Raw genomic sequence first — 22,240 nt, 5'->3', positions numbered from 1 at the left:
ACTTTACGTGGGGCTCCATTTAAAAAATGCTTCAGACGTTCCCATTGCTCTAGAGCAGGGGTGTCAAACTGGCGGCCCACAGGCCGGATGCGTCACATACAGGCCACACCCACCCTGGCTCCACAAAGGCAAAAACCATCGCAATATGTCATGTGATGCGATAGAGTTTGACACCTACGTTCTAGAGTGTACCAGTCATTCTGTTAACTGAGGTCACCTATTTAGGTAACATCCAGGCTACAGTCACTACTCAGATTACTGCTTTCTTTACAGACCCAGTTCAAAATACTGGTTATTAACTTCAAAACTATACAAGAGTCAGCTCCAGAACTTATAGAACCATCTTTCCTGACAAGACTCAGCATATCCCATCTGCTCTTGAAAAGGGACGGTGCCCCAAGTGAACTAAACTAAAGTATCCATCATGCCTTCCAAATTCTGCAATTAATTAGAGAATGAATCAGCAGAGATACAATGCATGAAATCCAGTGTTAAATGACTAAATACAGCTGACAAAAGAACTAAATAATCACAGGTGATGGAAAAAAAATCTCTATAGACTGTGAAAACCAATCACAGCTGTGAAAGTTGTAAATGTCCCCCCATACAAAATTCTGTTATGATTTTTGAAAGTATTTCTAGCCAGTATATGAATATTCACTGTTCATTGTTTGCTAATTTACAGAATTGGTGGTACTCTTTTCATTGAATGGGCTTTATAACTTTATTAAATTGAGCTGGCTGTATAACTTTATTAAACTGGGTCATGAGGCATCAGTGGCGTAGCGTGGGTTGTCAGCACCCGGGGCAAGTAATTTGCGCCCCCCTCCACAGTGGGCGGCGTCGGCGACCCGGCGGCTTGGATCGGATTCGCACAGCCAGCACTGCAGAGAGAGTGAGTGAGCCAGGCAGGGGCAGAGAGCTGCGAGTGCGAGCGCGCCCCCCCAGATGTTGCGCCCGGCCCCCCCTGCACCCCCCAGGCTACGCCTCTGTGAGGCATCATAAAAGCTATTCAAAACTAAATAGATAATTAAAAAAAACAAAGACTGGGAAGGATAAAAGGCAGAAAACAAGTGAGACAGACATTACTGGCTGAGTAGTCACTTGGCCTCATTTCTTAGCCTTCATCAGAATAATGTGAAAGCCAGAATTAGCATCTTTTCAGGCACAAGCAACCAGATCTACTAACAATAGCTCAAGCGAGCAACTTTATTGACTTCTACCTATATTACAAGAATCTACCTTTTGCAGCTGCACAAGGACTCAAGACTAATTCCCCGCTTGACTCCTCCTTCCAGCCTGACAGCTTTCCAACATATCTTCCCCAAAGTGTTGTGAACTGAATATATGTAGTGTATTGATACTGAACTGGTGAAATATTATGCCCGTATAACTGTTAACATAACATAAATATTAACATGTCGGTTACAAGTCACTTTTTTCAGTGCCGTTGTAACTTTGAATGGTCACTAAAAGAACTGTTTTAAGTTGAGGACTACCTATATTACAGAGGTAACTGTTTGTCCTACACATCCAAATGAGATGCTTCCCATCTTCTGAGCCATATGCCTGGAAAAATTCTGTTCTCGGGCATGTCTGGTGAAGTAAATTACTGGCAAGTAAAACAAGGGCAATGCAGGCATACAGCATCTTGGAAATACAGATATCACCAACATAATTTGAGTGAGAATTCTTGGAACTCGATGTAGTTTGATCTGAATGCTTGCCATGAAAGTTTATCAGAACACGAATATATGAAAATATTCTCAGGTGAATTTATCCATCCAACCTGATGTAATCCACTCTGCCTAGGATCATGACAAGGCTTCAAAAATGGTACCACCCATGCAGGATTTGAGGGTACAAGTTCAGGGCTTATGCACTAAGAATGATCTTTAACAAGAAAAGAGTGAGTCACAAGCATTATCTTGATACAGAGACTAATAATTTGGATTAGTAACTCTGTCACGCTGGAGCACAAGAAGCAGGATTTATGTATCAGGAAAAGCAAGTAATAGTCACATTAGAGTCAAGTTCTACACTGGGTGACATTCATGGACACAACCATCTCTTAGCAGCTGTAATTTTTGGCCACTGTCTCATTCTGGGATATTTTTTTCCAGTCCAACTTGCAGTCTCAGATGGTTCCTCATTTATGCACTCACATTTGATGTTACATACAGGTAGTCCTTCACTTACGACTACAATTGAGCCCCAAATTTTTGTTAAGTGAGTTTTGCCGCATTTTATGACCTGTCTTGTCACAATTGTTAAGACAGCCACTGTGGTTGTAAAGTGAGTAACATGGTTGTAAAGTGAATCAGGCTTCCTTTGCTTGCCAGAAGGTCACAAAAGGGGATCACATGACCCCCTGGACACTGCAACCGTCATAAATATGAGTCAGTTGTCAAGCGCTGAATTTTGATCACATGACCATGAGGATGCTGCAACTATCGTAAGTGTGAAAAATGGTTATCAGTCACTTTTTTCAGTGCCTTTGTAACCTTGAACAGTCACTAAATGAACTGTTGTAAGTCAAGGACTACCTGTACATGTTTACTTGCATGAAATTCAAACAATAGGTAAAGGAACAATTTAAGAAATACTGTACATGAAGAAAGCTCAGTAATCCATTAATTAAAGCAGAAGGCAGAGACCCTAAAATGTTCTCTTATTTGCTACACTACCCTGAAGAGTAATTATCTTTCTGTCCTTATAAAGCACTGAGCTAAAAATAATTACATGAAATAGGAAAATTTCACAGAAAGGAAAATGACATATCTATATCAGATTTTTACCAAACATGACGGTGGTTTTATTTACCTGAGAGGTGAAATATAAGCATTGGAAAAGCTCATACTGCTTCATTTCTTACTCAATTATTTTTAATTCTCATTCAGAAAAATAACTTACAATGTCCCCAGATATGCACTTTCCTTCCCAGAGCACAATTTCAAATTTTTTGACCTCAAGCATTATTGATACCTTCGCTGCAGAGATGCTGACATTTAGGGCATTTGGGTTTCAAGAGAACCTAACTAGAAATCTAGATTCTTAAAAGAAAAAGAAAATCAGGTAAAGTTATCCTTTATAATAATATAGGTAGTCTTTGACTTATAACCATTCATTTAGTGACCAAAGTTCCAATACACTGAAAAAAGTGGTTTATGACCAGTTTTCACACTTACGACCAGTGTAGCATCCCCATGGTCACATGATCAAAATTCAGACGCGTGGCAACTGGCATGAACTTATGACAGTTGCACTGTCCTGGGGTCATGTGATCATCATTTGTAACCTTCCCAGCCAGCTTCTGACAAGCAAAGCCAACGGGGGAAGCCAGATTCATTTAATGACCACATGATTCACTTAAAAACTACAGTGTTCACTTAATAACTGCGGCAAGAATGGTCGTAAATGGGGAAAAACTCACTTAACGACTGACTTGCTTAGCAGTGGAAGTTTTGGACTCAATTGTGGTCGTAAGCCGAGGACTACCTGTAATAGTAATAGTGCTTAAAAATGTGTAATCTGTGGTTTTCCCAGCCCTGTCAATACACCAGCTCTTTTAATCAGGGACTGTCTTTAAAACTGGACTGCAGCACCTGTAAAAGGTATCAGGTGGGAAAAAGAAAGTTTATAGCATCTGGTGTGTCTCTTGCAATAATCTTATTATATGTTTCCTTCAAAGATTTTGTGTTTCACATAAGAAACATACAAAATCTTCTCTGCCCCACTTTATCTTTATTGGTAAAATGAGCCAATATCAGTCTAAAACCACATGTGGATAAAACCTTATTAGTGCTAGTAGGATTACTTGGTGCTTCCCTAGCTAATGTCTTCTGGAATGTCTATTAATGTTTCATGTCCTATTTTAACATAATGATTTTGGCTTAGCACATTACATAAACATAAGCATACATATGTTTAATTCATCTATTTGGCTTTATATCGTGGCTACAAACAAACGTGAAAAAACAGGCAAGAGGCAAGGAAAACTCCTAACTTTTTGTTGTGATTTATTGACCTGAATGTTTGATATGCCTACTTTATATACTATCAATTACTGAAGTTATTTGGAGAAAAAACCCCCACGAAGAACATTAAAGATGAATTAAGGTGATGAACAATTAGAGATGTACTTAAAAACCTTTCTAAAAGTGAAAAAGGAGATTAAGCAATCCAACTCTACAAGTTTGGATCAATTCCAAACAGCCTCTCCCAGTTTTTTTGCCTTTCTGAAGTGCTGGGCTTTCATAATTCCAACACCCATGCAAGGTGGAATGTTATATATTAGTTAATAATGGCTCATACCTTCTAGGTTCCAAGATTATCTTTTTAAGCAGCAGCTCTCTTTAATATATTGTGCATGTGAGCACATACTGCCATTAAGGCTGAAACCAACATTCAGTTTCCATATTGCTGGTCTATTTTGATATAAACTACTTTCCCTTCCAAGAACTTAAGCATTAAAAACCTAAACTCTGGGCATTTGTTAAATAAATTTGCAAAAAATTGTTTGTGAATCGTCCCCGATTTCACCTGAAAAAAGATCAATTTGGTCCCACACTGGAAAAGGAGGTGGCTGGGGTGGGGGTGGGGAAGAGCAGGTTCTTCCACATAATTTTACCCAATTGTGCTTTCATCTTGCCTATGGCAAGAATGATCATGACCGGGAAGAAATATGCAATATGCAATAGAAAGTACTATTGTAGGCTATACAGTTAAATTATTGTTGCTTTCTTGAATTCTTTTTAATAAGTAATTTAGAACAATCACAAGTATCAGAATTTGAGATTTTAGACAGTTTAGGGCAAGGGTGCTCTTTGGGGGGGGGGTTTGTACATCCTGTACAATTCTCAGCAAACATGCAGCTGGGGATTGTGGAAGTTGAGTTCCAGCACACCTTGAAGATATCCGTTTGAGGAATCCTTTCTACAATTGTTCTAAATGTTTCCCTTATGATTTTCCACAGAAATTATTTTCATTGGACTCGGACTTAGTTCAAACATTGCATGAAGCCATGGTTTGTTGAACAACTCAATACTGGCTGTGCTACATTAAAAACCAGGGCTTATAATGCATTTTAAGGTTATTTAAAACCAAACAAACCAAATGATTGACCAGGCAATCTGAGACATATTTATGAAAGAGCTGAAAGCCAAGAGCTCAAGGTATTGGTGAAGATTTCCCTGTTTTCCCTGCCATTCCCCATTTGTTCCTTGCATGGTGTTCCCTCTTCAGCAAAAAGGAAAGCAAACCAACAAATTTTGTATTGTACCAGCTGATGTCTTATTTAAGAGATCATGATCTCTGGACAGCTAACGGATACCAAGTCTTGGAAGCAGGCTGCCTTGTTAGCACTGAAATTAACATTTAATTTTGATGGGCTTAAATTTAATCCCCATGATCTCATTATCAAGGGAAACAGCCTGAGGATTTATAACTCCAAATGTACACTCAGAAAAGTGATTGATTGTATTTAATTAGTCTTTCTCATAAAGAAGCACAAATAGGTAGAGAAGTTTGCTTTTTGGGGGTGTCAAAAAAGGGTTGCCACCATCTAGTTTTCCTTATCAATTCCAGCAAGAATGGAATTCCTTCATTCTCTTTAAATAATGGCATTTTGTTACTTCTGAATTGGGGAAGTTTGAGTTTGGAAGGTAGGTCCCCTTCTATTCATTTTACCAAGCTGGGCTTTAATCCCTCAAATGAGTCCTGACAGCACAACTGACTTCCAGTTTTCCTTCCTTTCCTTTCCGACATTGTTCTGATTTATTTATTTATTATGTGTTTGATTTGGGGGGGAGGGGGTAGTTTTCGTACTTGGCTCACAGTCATTGGGAATTGGGTTAGAAGTATTGTAAAATAAATAAAATTTCAACTAGTGGTAAATTCATCATCAAGACTCGTAGGTTTGTAGCTTAGCTTCTAGCATGAACCAGGTTACTACAGCCTTTTCAGCAAACCATGTTTTAAACTATAATTTGGCACATACAAACTTAGTTAAATGTGATTCTCACATAAAGTTGCATACAAGATTGCAGGTTAGATTGGTTCATACACACACACATTCATTTTCCACAAATATATATAAATTTGCATCCATATAACTGAATATGTTTTGCCCAAAAAATATTTCCTCAATCTGGTCACTTCCAAATTTCTTGGACTTTGTTTCAAAGGATTACACTAGAAAACTGGTTTGCTCATATTCATATTAAAATAACTATCTTGGGAGGGGTATATTACGATGCTGTCAAGTTAGCCATCACCTGTGTAAAAAGTTGAATCATTTTTAGGCAAGCGTTTAATTTAGACTTAGTCACAACAACGATGTTCAAGATAGCTCAAAACATTACTCCTAAGACATCAGCCTCTACCTCTTGTGACTACAGTGATCTTCCTTCTCAACTAGAGTTTTATTTCCGTTGAATTGTGGGTCAACATCTCCTGATATTAAAACTCCTAAATCAATAATGGCCCAAAAGAATTTGACATGTAGGATGAAAGACAAAATGTCATCTAAACACCACTTGGAAGTCAATTAACAGGAACATCCACTAGATTAAAAAAAAGAGAACATAGTGGTCACAATGTACCCTTTTATTGCACAGGTTACAAACCTAAAAAACAGGTAGAGCTTAATTGCACCATAATGGCCCCCATCTTAGTATCTATGGAGATTCTCAGTCATCCGGATCACCGTTGTCCCAAAGGTGCTTTTTCAAAAGACAACTGGACTTTTTTGCTTGAAAATGTTTCACTTCTCATCCAAGAAGCTTAGATGAGAATTGAAACATTCAGAACTGAAGAAGCTTCTTGGATGAGAAGCGAAACGTCTTCAAATAAAACAAAGAATATCCAGTTGTCTTTTGAAAAAGCACCTTTGGGGTCCCCATCTTAGTTTTTTCGTCCTCATTCTGGACACTCCTGCCAATTGATAGGATGCCTGCATATTATTTCAAAATAGTTTTAGCCACCAGGAGTACTTGTCAGAGTAGAAGAGTGGGGTAGAAACTTGTGGTCACAAACCAACATCATCTGCTTGAAGTGGCCAGTTAGCAGTGTGCAGTAATCAAGTAGATCAGCAGGTGGCAGCACTGAGCTGATTTTGACTCAGTCTTAACTACATGGATAGGAGACCATGAGAAAATCCCAGGAAGTAGGTTAGATCAGCAAATTGGAAGTAAGCCTTCAGGGGGCTATATTCTCATCCTCATTTTCATACCGCTGCCATGAAGGCTATATGGACGAATCAAAACCAGAGATTAAAGTCATTTATCTTTTAACAGTTGGGCCTTACCACATTTATCCAAGCCCTGAATTGACCATGATTTATGTTTTTGCTAGAAACCAGCATCTACTTTGGGCAAAACCTGCCCCATAGTGAACAGTGGGTTTGCTTTATGACTACCACAAAAAAAGGTCATAAAAAAGGGTCCAGTCACATGGTGACCTGATTTACTACCATAACTATATGGCTCAATTAGGGTTGTAACTCACTGGTTTGCAATGTTGTTCTGTTTTGTAAAAATCATTAATAGAATGTGGAATCATTTTTTAATATTAATTATGCAGGCGAGAGTTGATGTTCAGGAAATACAATTGAGCCTAAAATTTCTGATGTTGAGACATTTGTTAAGCGAGTTTTGCCCCATTTACGACCTTTTTTGCCACAGTTAAGCCATTTTATGACCTTTCTTGCCACAGGTAAGTGAATTACTGCAGTTGATAAGTCAGTAACCCGATTGTTAAGTGAATCTGGCTTCCCCCATTTATCTTGCTTGTCATAAGGTCGCAAAAGGTGATCACATGACCCTGGGACACTGCAAACGTCATAAATATCAACCAGTTGACAAGCATCCGAATTCTGGTCACATCACCATGCTGCAATGGTCGTAAGTATGAAAAATGATCATAAGACACATTTTTCAGTGCCTTGGTAATTTTGATCACTAAACGAACTGTTAAGTCGAGGACTACCTGTAATATGCAGATGTCAAACTAGTCGGAGAGTTCAACCAAGAAAATTAGAAGGAACCAAAACTTGAGTCTGTTTATCTTTGTTATGCATTTTGGTAAAACACATAAAACATAACTACCAAACACAGATTTAAAAAAGGGGAAGTTATGTGGGCTCACATAAAACAAAATTCCACAAAGCAGAAGAGCTATTCTAGGGCACAGTGGCGTAGCGTGGGTTGTCAGCACCCGGGGCAAGTAATTTGTGCCCCCCTCCACAGTGGGCGGCGTCGGCGACCCGGCGGCTTGGATCGGATTCGCACAGCCAGCACTGCAGAGAGAGTGAGTGAGCCAGGCAGGGGCAGAGAGCTGCGAGTGCGAGCGCGCCCCCCCAGATGTTGCACCTGGTGCGGCCGGCCCCCCCTGCACCCCCCACGCTACGCCTCTGCTAGGGCAGACATGTCAAACTCGCAATGTCACATGACGTCGCACAACGTATCAGGAGAGTTTTGCCATTGCCGGCAATGGGGTGGGCGCGGCTTCCACATGATGCGTCCGGTCCATGGGCCGGCAGCTCCCCTGTTCTAGGGAGCCCAGATCTTCACTTTCACTCTTTAACGTTACTTATACATTTAAGAGGAAGGATTCTCCTTTCCTGTGATGCGTCTTTCTGCTACCATCACTATGTGGATTACCTGGTAATTTAGAGACTCTCAAAGTGGGGCCACTGATGACTCATAGCAGCATCCCAAAATCACCATCCACAGCTGATCTTCAGTGTCACTAATGACCCACTCAGTGGTCACGTTAACTAGACCAGTCCACTTGCCAGCACAGCCCCTGTCTCAACCTGTAATTAAAGCCTTAATTTTGGATTACATCCTTGGTAAGATATTTTTTAAAAAAATCTTTTTAAATGGGGGTATGAAAATATACACAATACTGCCAGTATTTTATTCACTAGCAAATGTTAACTGACATGCTCTTAGACGCAAGCATAGAGAGAGGGTTTATGTTTAATTGTGGGATCCCCACATTTTCTAAATAGTGTCCTACAACTGCAGCAATTTTGGGGAGCACTGTGCTAATACTTCAGGTGAAACAGCTGAATATTTGAACAAAGGCAAGATGAATTGTTTTTATTGTCCATGACAATTCTGTTCCTTTTTTTTTTTTTTTTACTTAATTTACTGTTGGAGATCCAACTGGTTCACTTTCATTTCATGCAAGCAGCCTTGAGGAAGTGAGACAATTTTTCTCATTGCTTCTGTTCAAACATCCCCTTTGGTGAGCAAGATTTAGACCTGAAATACTAGCTATTTTTACCTTGTGTGTCCCAAACTATTTTTCCTGCTAATAAAAGTCTCCAGCCTCAAGGCTTAGCCCAACTTTTAACTCACTGGCTCCCTCTAGCTACCTATACTGTAATGTTCTGTAATTACAGTATAGGAATGTCTCCTTTGAGGAACTTTCTTCTGCTCATAGGATGGGGGAGTGGCAGAAATGACACACTATTTCTATTCCCATCATGACTGGGGAGTTGAAGGCTAAGAGTCAATAAAACAATAATTCCACCCAATCCTGTGATTCATCTAAGAGAAGTCAAGATATAGCTGCATGATATCCCAAAGCATATAGTCTCCTTGGAACCTTAAACTCCACATTTTACATCTTGCTTCAACTGATAACTAGTGGCTTCCAGCAAGTTATTTTTTTTCTCACTTCCTTTCTAACAGGGATAGTGATAATTATCAACCTTCCTTGCATTTCATTTTCCTAAAGTAAGAATTACCATAATAATATATACATAAAGGACTTCCTTCCTCTTCAAAAATTACTGCCAGAGTTAAAAGACATTAAAGAGGTTAAAGAATTACATGATTTTCATCCATTACTGACACAGTCCAGTAACTTTTTTGACTTCTGGAGAACTTTTTGAGTTGCAACATACGTATTTAGATGCAGATGGCAGTTGATATTAATGAGCAGCTGAATGGACTCTGTCTCAAAGCAAATAATACACTGCTAACAGAGCTAAAAGTGATACCTACAGCATAATGGTAGAGATGACCACCAGTTAAGCTGGACTTGATTACAGGCAACTACATAGCATATAGTTTTCTTCACAATAATATAGAACTGGTCTGCCAATGCCTTCTTCCAGGATGGCTTTCAATGACCCAGTTTCATCTACAGACCTAGGATTTCCTGGTTGTCTCCCACCCAAGATCTAACCCTACTGAGCACCTTCAAAATCAAGGCAAGTCCTGCATACACACATAGAATTTATTCTACTTCAGCTTAAGCATTCTTTGCACCAGCTTGTATTGTTGAAAAGCCTGCCACCTAAAGGTAGTGGTGGGGTCTCAGTGCCGTGTGGTGGCAGTTGTGATGGCAGGGTTAGAGTTAAGAGGCAGACAGCCAGGATCTTCCTCAGCAGAATGAGCTGAGCAACCAAGCACAGGAGATCCTTACCTTACTACCTTTCAATCATCTTCTTGTACTAAATAAGGCTCTCAGGTTTAACACTTTTTAACACAACAGTGCTGTTAGGTAACTACCTCCCCCCCCCAAAGTCACTCCTCTGATGGGCTGGGGACCTGAAATGGATTGTTTCAGTGATACCATCCCCCCCCGAATTTGAGTTATTTTCAAGCAACCTTCGCCCAATTACAGTTCCTGGAACTTACTCTCCGAATATATCTGAAAAGCACCCGGTTGGGGAAAGTTGTCTTAATTTAAGAGAACAAAATGGCAGTGAGAAAGAAGAACTCAAGTACCGTAGGAAGTAATGAAGGAAATGAACAAAAATAACCCTCAACCTCCAAGGGTGGCACTTAAGTCGTAACAGAGACTAAAAACGACTTACTCTTTCCTCCACCGGGACTTCCCCTCCACAGACCAACAAGCTAAGTAAACTCGGTTCCCCCGCTATTTCAAGCCTAATCTTCCGGGGGCAGGCTAGGATTAAACCTAAGATTCCGGGTTTGGTTTGGAAGCGAAAGAAAACTAAAAAAAAAAAAAAAGGGGGGGGGGGAAAGCAAAAATGCAGTTATCTAGGGTAGGCTTGACAGTGAAACCCCACCTATATGAACGCCCCAATGCCGGAGCTACTCGACCTTGCTTGCAGTTACACTTTGTCCCGTTCCCCCCCCCCCCCGCCTCCTCCGCGTCCGGGACGCGAGATCACCGCGGCTCCTTCCAAGAATGGGACGCTGCTAAACCTGCAGCCTTCTTCGCGCGCCGTCCAGAGCAGAGCAGGGCGCCTCCCAGCCTTTGCCCCAAAGTCCGGCGAGCCTCGCAGAGGTCACGCCACGGCCAGACCCCGAGAAACACAAAGAAGAGCGCCAAGAGACTCACCCAGCAAGAGCTTAAGGAGAGGTCGGGCTCGGAGGAGCCACTTCGCGCGCAAGGCTGGTAACAGGGGATGGAGCAGGAGAAAGGCGAGGAAGGGAGGGGCAACTGCTTAACTGCCTGCCTGCCTGCCTGCCTCTGACTTCTCACCTGCAGCCGACCTCAGGCGAGGCACTGGGGAACTCCGCCGCCTTCGGCACAGGTGTAAGCGAGCCCGGCTGCTGGGTCCTAGCGCCGCAACGTCACCAACCTGCTTCTTATCTCGAGGCTGGAATCTCATCAGCCGCCGTTTCGCGAGTTTCAGCGTTCAAGAAATAAACGGATGGATTAAGCGGTGGGGGGAGAGAGAGAAAAAAGGGCGGGATGGGGAGGATTGTGGCTTTAAAACCACTCCAACCATGTACCATTTGCACGCATGCTTTTTTTTTTTTTTCCCTGTGGCCAAAGGAAGTTACACAGTTGTGAGGTCTTGGTCACAAAAGCCACTTACACAGTTGTGAGGTCTTGGTCACAAAAGCCATTGTGTTTGGGACAAAAACTATATGCTTATTGTTTTACACACACACACACACACATACTTCTTAGGATGTAAACTTTACTCAAAATATAATCTCATGCGGTTCAGCTACAGAGGTTCCAAATTGCCGCTGTATTCATGACTCAACTTGTAGATTACATCTGAGCAACGACACAGAAGGCAGCTTTTAAATAGGTTCTCCAGTGAATTACTGCCTGTCAGGAAAAGGTGGAGGGCTTTAAAGACCAAATAGAAAGGGTTTGCTAACTTGCACCAAATGCACTGCCGCGGGGCTTAGCGTGAAGGAGTTGTGAAGTATGGTTTCTGACCTAACATCTGACTTATTCAACAAAGTACATCAAATTAAATCATAATACTGAATGTATTAAGTACATTAAGTACTTAATGTATTAAGTCCCCGTGAAGAGAACCTTAGATAATTAGTGCCCTGAACAGTAGGTGGAGTTCAATTTCCAGAATCTGCAGCTCCCTCTGCCAAAGGTTGGAGATGCTAGGAATTTATTTTATTTAGATTTTTATTCCACGTTTATTACTTTATACGTACAGGTAGTCCTTAAGTTACAACCATTCATTTAGTGACAATTCAAAGTTACAACAACATTGGAAAAAGTGACCTATGACTGGTTTTCACACTTATGACCGTCACTGCATCCGCATGGTCATGTGATCGAAATTCAGGAGTTTGACAACTGACATATATTTATGACAGTTGCATGATCCCAGGGTCATGTGATGACCTCACAATTTACTTAACAACTGCAGTGATTTGTTTAACAACTGTGGCAAAAGAGGTCGGGAAATGGGGCAAACCTCACTTAACAAATTTCTTGCTTAGCAATGGAAATTTGGTATCAATTGTGGTTTTAAGTTGAGGACTACCTGTAACTCAAGGAGGCAAACATGCCTAATACTTCTTCCTTCTCCTGTTTTTCTTACAACAGCCACCCTGTGAGGTGGGTTAGGCTGAGAGAGAATAACTAGCTCAAAGTCATCTAACCGGCTTTCATACCTAAGGCAGGACTAGAACTCATGGTCACCCAGTTTTTAACTGGGTGGTACCTTTACCACTACACTAAACTGGTGTACACCAATTGCTGCACAGCTACAGATTTTCCATTCCTATCAGAACAAACATTTTCTGAATGCAGGTCCACCATTGACTGTGCAAACAGATGATGCAGTAAGAGCAGGAGAAAGGAATGGCTGATTGCTGCAATGGGCTTTTGAGGAAATTTCATTTAAGATAGTTTCAATCTAAGCAAGGCTGCTCTTCAGGATCAACTGAAGAAGAGCATGGAGCCATGCTGTTGCTTTTCAATCTTGTTTTCAGCATCCCAGGAGCTTGCATCTGACCAGGTGGAACCACAGTGGCATAGGCAGGCCTTAGTCAAGCCCATCACAGCTCTTGGTGTGTTCTACAGAGGGAGAATATGGTGTGCCTCCCTCAGGAAGCCCACATTTCTGGTTACTGCTGGAAATGTCTCCCTTCCAATTCCTCGTATACAGAAAAGGAAGACCCAAAGTCTCCTCATCTGCATTATGTGTAACCTCTACTATGTTTCAGGTTATAAGTTTAACTTCCCTCAGAAAAAAATCCCTTGAGGAACTTTTCCCTCGGAGGTCCTGTTTTTGTGGTACTGCAAGGCTAGCCTGAGTTCTGCTATAAATTGGTTTCATTCTTTTAATTCTCCCTCCCAGAAGTAATTCGTGTTTCAGATTAGGAACGTAGCAAATTTCAACCATTTCTCTCCCTCCAGGGTCCATCTTTAAAGATTCATTTATTGTGATGCACTGTCCAGAGTTGCTTAAGATAGGCGGCCATATACATCTTTTAAATAAATGCTCAGATGAAAACAACACATTCATGTTTACTTAGCTTAAAATGGAAGTAAGTACATTGAGAGTATATTTCCTATCTTAGGTCAGTGTTGTAAGCATTTGATCAAGGCCCTAGCAGGAAATAGGATTACCAGCAGTTGGTGTGCTTTCTAGATAATAACTTGGCAGTCAGTAAAATTTTTGGAAGAAGGAAATTATGTTCTTAGTGGAAGCCACTATCATAAAATGATTCTAACAGCCGATGGGCTACCGTTTCTATCTCTCCTGTATTACATGGATACAACTGCTCTGGGTCTGCCCTCAAGACGCCCTTCTCCAATACACTCAATGTAAAAAGCACTGAGGAAGTAATTTTTAAAACCCAGTGTAATTCAGAGACATGGCATGCAAGCGGAGTCACTTGAAGAAAAAAGGCAAAAAGGAGCTGGAATGATAAAGGAAATAATGGAAGGCTACTTCTATGTCAAACTAAAATGTTGAAAACAGTTTGAGCCAATCAGTACTTTCTTGCAGCTGGCCAGTAGGAGAAGGGGAAGAATGGCATTTCATTGGGAATCCCATATTCTGAATGTTGTAAACTGCATTTGCTCGGTCATTCCCCAGCAGTTACTATTGGAGGTGGGGGAGAGCGAAGCCACCCAGGTAGTATTCCTGTGTTTCATTAATAATGACTGTGAAAATGATTCAGCAGCCCCAATGCTCTGATGGTTTAATTTCTATAAGGGAGTGAGGAGCACTTGGCCTGAGACCAGGAGCTGAGGGAAGAATGATTATTTTCAGGGGGGGAAATTATGTAGACAGTTGTATAATGTTTCTCCTGATGGGGCAGGCAGTTTCCCTTCATTGGGAACATTCAACTCATCCTTTCTCCTGGGATTTCCCCATTTCCTTCTATGGTCAAAAGCCCACTGCAAGAGAGGCCAAAGCACAGAAGTGAGATTGTATAGGGCAGCACAAAATTGCTGCCAGAGATTTAAAGGAGAAGGCTGGTGGCTCCATGGAAATGATCCATGTGAAATAAACGACAATGTAATTTATAAACAAGATGGTTTAATGTATACAGTAAACGGCAAGTTATAAAAAAGGATTTGCTTAAAAGTATTTCTATTTCTTTCTATTTGGTTGCTTTTTCTCAGCTGATGCTTTTCTTTAATTAGATTTCTGGAAGTTCTAGGCTAAATTTGGAATATAAAGGAAATAGACACCAGGGAAAAAGGTGTGTTCTCATCAAGCATATTTGAGGCTGTTGAGAGACAAATATGAACAATATTTCCTGAGTCATGATCTTATTTTTGGTAGGCAAACAAGTTGCTGATATCTTCAACTAACTATAGTTTCCATTGTTTCACAGCTAAGAAGTTATGATGATCAAGTTTGGAATAAATCATTTTCTTAAACCATTCTTCAAATGATCTGAAGATTCTATCTTATTTTCTGATAATCTTTGTTTAATGAGTCAGATAATAACAGGAAATATTAATATTTTCTAATTTAATTTTAATGCTCAAACAAGGATGGCATGATAGAGTTGGATGAGATTGTAAGTACTGAATTAGAAGTTCTGCAACTTGCTCTTTGCTTATTAATCATTTGAAGTTGGAAGCAAATAGTTATCCTGCAGAGCCCAACACAGAAGCCAGTTATTCTAATATATCTAGAGACCCCTTCCTTGGCATCAAGCAAGCGTCCTGCCTCAGCTAATCTTTTTAATTTTTAGATTGATTTGATTTTATAACCTAAACAGAAGGTTGGCTCCTATAAAGCAGAATGTCAACCTCTTGGGTTATCTTTCTTTTCACAAATTCCTCTGGACTCCATATTGACTTCAGTGACACACTCAGTAACCAGAAATGGGTATATGGCTGCAGCCCAATGTTTTATCTGGAAATATTTCCACCACACTATAAAAAAGATGCAGGCAGCCTGGGTTGGAAGGAGGCATACTGAGGAAGCAATTTCAGGAGTTTGCTTTGAAAGGAAGGAGGGAGGGAAATAGTCTCTCTCTCTCTCTCTCTCTCTCTCTCTCTCTCTCTCTCTCTCTCTCTCTCTCTCTCTCTCTCTCTCTCTCTCTCCCTCCCTCCCTCCCTCCCTCCCTCTCTATATATGTCTTAAGTGTTTTTTACGATGCACCCTGTTGGCCCAAATATGGGAAGAAGAAATCTTTTGCCTGTATCAGGCCAATGTAGGGCTATCCCCCAGGCAGCAGTCGCTACTGCGACAATCATTTTTATGTTAAATTTGGATTGCTAACAATGAGTTAAAGGGAGACTGGTATAGCTATTTCGAGCTACTTAGCTCTCATTAGCCAGCCATACCCTTCTGAGATTCGAACCTTTGCATAAGCATATATATTACAATTATTAACCAAGCAAAAGTCCAGGTGTAACAATCCAAATTATTTGCACTTTCTATTCCAATCATTTTATGTACAAACTATAGAGGCAGAACTAATATTAGGCAGTTTCTTTCTCTTGCCAGTATGTTAATGTTAGGTGTTGACTGGCCATACCCCTCAAAGACTATAGATATAGATATGAAAAAGTGTCATAGAATCTTTGGTGGATTCCAGTACTCAAAGCTTTTTTTTTAAAAAAAAAATTCTTCCCTACATAATTCTTTATAACCCTTAGAAATAATTGTTGTAATAAAATCCATCCATGCCATTGCTACGTCATACAAATAGATTTTGAGTTTTTCTGAATCAAGGCACTAATGGCATTTCAGATTGAAAGCTGCAGTTCTGCTCTCCAACACATTTGCAAAATGTTCCTTAATGTCCCTCCATCAAAGACAATTGTGATCAGATTTCGAAACTACTAGTTGAACAGTCAATAAAGAAAAAAAGTTTAAGCCACATCATGATTTGATTTCTGCAAATAATCCATTTGCACATATAGTTGAAAGCACTTAGACTACAATAAAACCCCAAAATCTAAAAACCGGTTTATATTGCCACAAATTTCTAGCTTGGTGCTTTAATCACTTCACCAAACTCGTTCTTTCTTGGTAACTTAGTCTGTTACTGTTCCTACTATCTGGAATTATCTCGCCTATAGAGAGATTTGAGTCGCTCTTAACCTTCAGGAAATTATTGAAGCCTTGGTTGTTTTGTCAAGCCTTTTTGTCTTGCCTTTTTTCTCCTTTTGGTCTGATTTGTTTTGTTTTGGGATTTGTATTTTAGCCATGTTGGAGTTTTTAGCTGTAAACCACCCAGAGTCATTTAAGGATAAATGCAGATATATTGTTAGTTCCCTCAGTAATTTATGCAGTAAATTCATCATTTATGTCATATAAAATTGTCTCCAAAATGACTCTGTTCATAATACGTAATTGTTGGTACGTGAACTGAATGATATATTTATTTTAAATTAAATTGTAGAACTGTGTTTGCTAATAGGTTCAAGAATCCAAAGGCAAAATTCAGAAGTATTTGTCTTACTTTCCCAATATTCATGCAAAAGAAGAATGGCCAAGTAATGCCTTTAAAAAACCTCTTTATTAAATGAAATTTTATTAAAATTAAATATAGTAGTTGACTGAGCCATCTCTGAACTTCTACATTTGTTTACTCACTCTCTCTTGTTGCTAGACAATCTTAACAAATTACGCTTTTGTTACACAGCTTCAACCCTGAATATTTATCAGTAGCCCTTTTCAAACTGCAACATCCTTTATATGTTTTTGCCTTTATTGTATTTTCTAGTGAAATGGTGTCAAACAAAGGAAATTATGGCATTTCCCCATGGTACTAAGTTCTAAGTCTGACCATCATGATTTGACATATTTTGTTGAGGAAAAATGTTTAGTATTGACTAAATGTCTTTTTTGCTTCTATTGTGCCCTTTGGTTATTTCAGATCCACTATTGCTACCTGGAAATGTTTGCGTAGAAAATGTAAGCAGGTGATCTCAAGGCTGAGACAGGAGAGATTGGAGATATTTACCACTGAGCTTCCAGCTAAAAGATTCAAGGGTGTTATTTAACTTAAGCAGCAACTGAGCAGATTAAGATCAAGTAAGGTAAGTATTATATTCAGAGAAAGATTCCTGCAGTAGCAGCATGCCATGTCTTCCACCCCATTGTGTGCTTAGTCCGTGACATGTTTGGACTTGTTTCATCTGGTACCTTTAGTAGTGTTGTGTTGCTGATCCATCAACCTTGCAAGCATACAGCCCAAATATCCTGCTGAAGCCTAAGTGTATAGGTGCCCTTTCCTAGAAAATCTTTCAAAACAATGTTTCGTGAATTGGGCTGAACTAGCTAGATACAATCCCTCAACTACCCCAGGAGGAAGGGTACTGGAGCAAACCAGTCATTACTGTATTCCAAAACATAAGCATCCTCAATGAGAGCAAAAGAGCAAATGATTGCATATGTGATGATTCATCACACAAATACCACAAGTAAGGTACTTGCATCAGACATTGAAGGGCAAGTACTAATGTGTGCTGGCATTTGTGCAGTGATATCATTGTATGTGTCATTTTTATGTTGTGTTTTATTGCAGAAAGTGCTGCTTCAACCATCTAAGGCAGTACTTTTTACGTTATTCTTCAAGATGTGCCAAATGTATTTACTTCCCCCAGTAATCAAAGTTTCAAATAAAATTATCCCTTGACCTATTCTTAAAACCAGAAAAGTAGATAAAAGTAGATAAAAAGGAGAAGCTTATTTGGAACTTGAACTCTCTGTGTGATATATAAAAAGGAGAAGCTTATTTGGAACTTGAACTCTCTGTGTGATATATAATAGTGGAAATCTTTTGTATTATTTATTCCCTTACAGAGAATTAGTTTTATTAAGAATTCTTGAACACAGTGAAATAATTGCTGGGTAGATGTTCACAGGTTTGCATTACAAGTAGATAAGGCAACAATTGCACCTATCCTTGCATGAGAATAACCTCTTTTTCATGTGTTGGTTATATTTCTGTTAAGAAAGTCTCTCTGGAATTTTCTCCATTAAACTGTGAAGGAAAGATAAATGTCAGTGGATTGAAAGGTAATCTGTTTTCAATTATTTTCCAGCCGCAAAGTTTTCCTCTTATCTGTCACTATTCTAGAACTTTGCTCATTCAAAAGTTCTTTTATGACAAAGAAGAGGCCTTAAATTCAGAATATGAAAAGTATCAGGTTGTTCAGAAATTAGGGGCAATACATAGGAATTCAATGTTATTTTAAAAAATGGCAACTTTGATTGTACAAGAAAAATTAAAATACATACTTACCGTTCATTTTTCTAAATAATTAAAATAACTGTTACATTAACTTCCATTAAAATGGAATTAGAACTTTCTCCTCTGTCAGCGTCACATGAATTTATTGCAGTTAAAGTCCAAAGGTCATGACGATCCACAAGCTAAAGGCAGTGCTTTTTGTCACTTGTTGAAAGGCATAGATATTTAGCAGCTTCCCATGTTATAAACTCTATTCTAGGTTGAATGCTTTCTGGAGCCCTGAGCAAAACAGGTTTCTGTGTTGCAATGGTGTTTGACGTAGAACACTGACATTTCAAGCTTGTTTCTTCAGCTGCTTCAGAATTTCCCATTTTTGTATGTCAATAATGTAGAGAAACTGACCTAACTTGTCCGACTGTTCCTAAGGACTAACATTTAAGATCAAGGATATAATCCTAAATCCAAGCCAAGGCCCCACCTTGATAACCCTTATACAATTTGTGATGCAATTAGCTAAACTAGCCTTCTGTAATCTGCCAGATTATTTAGGAATCACTTGAAAATCGAACAATGCAATTGTCTGATTATTGTTGCTTTATTTTAAGAGTAGTGTGAATAAAAGTGTGCCCTAGGAATGTGTTGATCTGAATAAATTATGTTGATACTGCTAAAGTTTCCCATTCTGTTTATCCTTCTAGATATAATACAGATTTTACAACATGCTTCCAGTCACAGGCAAGCAACAAACTTAAGAATTTTTCAAGCCTCTTGAAGGAGAAACAGGATTGAGAGTGTTTGAGACGTAGTAGGACATGCATTTGGGCCTATCTTTCTTAAGTTTGATTTCAAAAATAGAAAATCAACACACATTAATGTTAGTGAACTGTATCAGATACTGGGAAGAAGTCTGCTGAGGAGAACTCACAGGTTCTTGGCTAACTATCATCTTTGGGTTTCAAACACACCTCTGGTTCAAAGATCACTCGAGTCACAATTTATATTATCAGTTGATAAAATTGGCCAACTAAGTATTGATTAAATAATATAAGCAAAATACAGATCTTTTGCACAACTTCAGTTACCCTAGTAAATTGTTTTATCCATTCTGGATATATATTGTTTTACAGATCTGTTCAAGCATTCTGTGAAAAATTAGATCTGGTTGCAAACCTTCTAATCAACACAAGGTGGTGCAAATCGTTTTCCTGAAGAAAAGGCCATTCTTTTTATTATGGTTTTTTTCAAACCCAACAGGATGTCGTAAATAAAAGAGTCTGGGATGCTGTTTGCTAATTCCTTAACTGAATAACTCTGAAAACAACAAAACGGGACCCAGTTTGGTGTGTGAGGAATTTGGAGGTAAAACTGGCAAAAGAAAGATAAAATTTTATTAAATAAATACTACTAGAGAGAAAAATATTCGAAAAATATTAAAATAAAAGTTTCTGAAGACATCCTAAAGGAAGAAGCAGCTGATAGTAACTCAGAATGTTATTGGCTGGCCCATTCTAATCCTCCTCCCTCCTAGTCATGTGACCCAGAAGAGACTATATGTAACTCACCCTGTGCACATGTATGTGACAGGAATACACAAATGGACTAATATGCTATTTCTCGTGTTGTGTGTGTGTTTAAATGTGTGTTATGTATGTGCACACTTTGAGAGCAAGAAACTAAATTTCATTTTTAATGTGTGCCATTGCGCCCACAGTAAAAAAAATGACAGTAAAGGCTATATCTATCTATCTATCTATCTATCTATCTATCTATCTATCTATCTATCTATCTATCTATCTATCTATCTATCTATCTATCTATCTATCTATCTATCTATCTATCTATCTATCTATCCAATCTTTATACTGTAGCAAATCATTTCCTATGGCCACACCACTGGTAAAGAGGTTAGAAAGAATCCTAAAAGTCATACTCGGGAAGTTTTCTTCAGCTTGTTCATTCATTTCAACACTACTGAATTTTGGAAATAAATTATGTAAACAGACTCAGGATTCTATCTGCCTAATATATATATATATATATATATACCTCATCTGGTTTTAGTGTTATTTGTTTTATATGTATGTATGTATGTATGTATGTATGTATATTATCTTGAGTTTGGTGCACCCTGTCGGCCCAAATATGGGAGAAAGGAATCTTTTGCCTGTATCAGCTCAAACTAGAGCCATCCATAGGCTTAGCAGTCGCAACTGCAACATCATATGTGTTTTTCAAAATTTGGATTGCTAACAAAGAATTAAGGGAGAACTGGAATAGCCATTTCGAACTTTTTAGTTCTTTTCAACCAGACATACCCTTCTGAGATTCGAACCTGGGCTGTCTGCATGTTAGGCAGATGTATTAACCTCTAGACCACAGGCTCTTTCTCACTTTGTCAGCTATGAGACAGGGGAGAAGAATTATCTTGAGATAACCTTAGCCCGTAAGGTCTGATTGGGCTTATGGGCCGCTTTTATGTTATACGGCGCCAGTAATCTAGCAGTGGCCTCTGATACGTTGTTAATATACGGTAAAGATACCCGCACCGTTCGTACTAGGGGTCCTTCATTGCTCTGGCACCTGTTTTGTGGTTCTGGTATCACGCTATGTCATTTAATGAACCTAGGGGGGGTAACCATTCCTACGGCATATGCGAATAGGTATTTCATCTCCTCCGCCTGTGACTCAGCCGTGCTGCAATGTGATTGTACTCGTTTGAATAGGGCTCTAACACAGCCGACTTTATGTGATTTTAAGAATAAGGTCTTTGAGGAATTGTATGGTTCTTGGTGAAACAGGGATCATCTGATTCCTCAGATTCAGAAGCTGAAATGCTTGACCATGGTCTGCATTCCAGGAATTGCCAAAAGAAAATCTGCTAGTGAAAAAGGCTTTGAGGAATTACAAGTGCAAGATAGACTAGCTGACCCAGAGCTTGTTGGCAAGGTTCCAAGCTCTATATTGTATATTACAAAGGGATTCATAACCAGTTGTGAGTTACCCCTCCTAAAAGATGCTGGAGGATTTTAAAAAGTTCTTGCAAAGTGGTGGGAAAACTTGGCAGCAAAAATGAAATGTTCTGGAATATTATTAGAATACAACCCGTGTTGTTTAAAGAGAGGAAGAAGATGCTAAAGCTCGAAACGATAAATTTTAAGAGTCCAACTTCATATTCCAAGACACAACACTGTGACTTTCTATTCAAGCAATGAATCATATACAGAAACAAACTGTCACCAGAAATCTCATTATGTCAGAGAATATGGGGCATGATCTATACTAGCCTGACTTTCTCATCTGTTAAATTTTCCTTCAATTTTTTATTTTTCTGTGTTGAAATGATTAGGTTTTCAGAACAGCTGGGTGGT

General features: G+C 39.3%; 1 protein-coding gene across 1 annotated transcript in view; it reads right to left on the bottom strand.

Annotated features, from left to right (window-relative positions):
• Positions 1-11,344, bottom strand: part of GALNT6 (polypeptide N-acetylgalactosaminyltransferase 6) — a 65,887-nt gene extending 54,543 nt beyond the window's left edge. The window contains exon 1 of the mRNA XM_015821162.1: positions 11,326-11,344. The gene's annotated coding sequence lies outside the window, so the exon portion shown is untranslated. The remainder of the gene's footprint in view (positions 1-11,325) is intronic.
• Between the last annotated feature and the right edge of the window lie 10,896 nt (positions 11,345-22,240).

This window comes from Protobothrops mucrosquamatus, unplaced genomic scaffold (genome assembly GCF_001527695.2).
Source record: "Protobothrops mucrosquamatus isolate PMUCROS unplaced genomic scaffold, P.Mucros_1.0 scaffold1265, whole genome shotgun sequence".
Classification (NCBI taxonomy): Eukaryota; Metazoa; Chordata; class Lepidosauria; order Squamata; family Viperidae; genus Protobothrops; species Protobothrops mucrosquamatus.
Note: the sequence above shows the minus strand (reverse complement) of the source record. Positions and strands in the feature narration are given on the sequence as shown.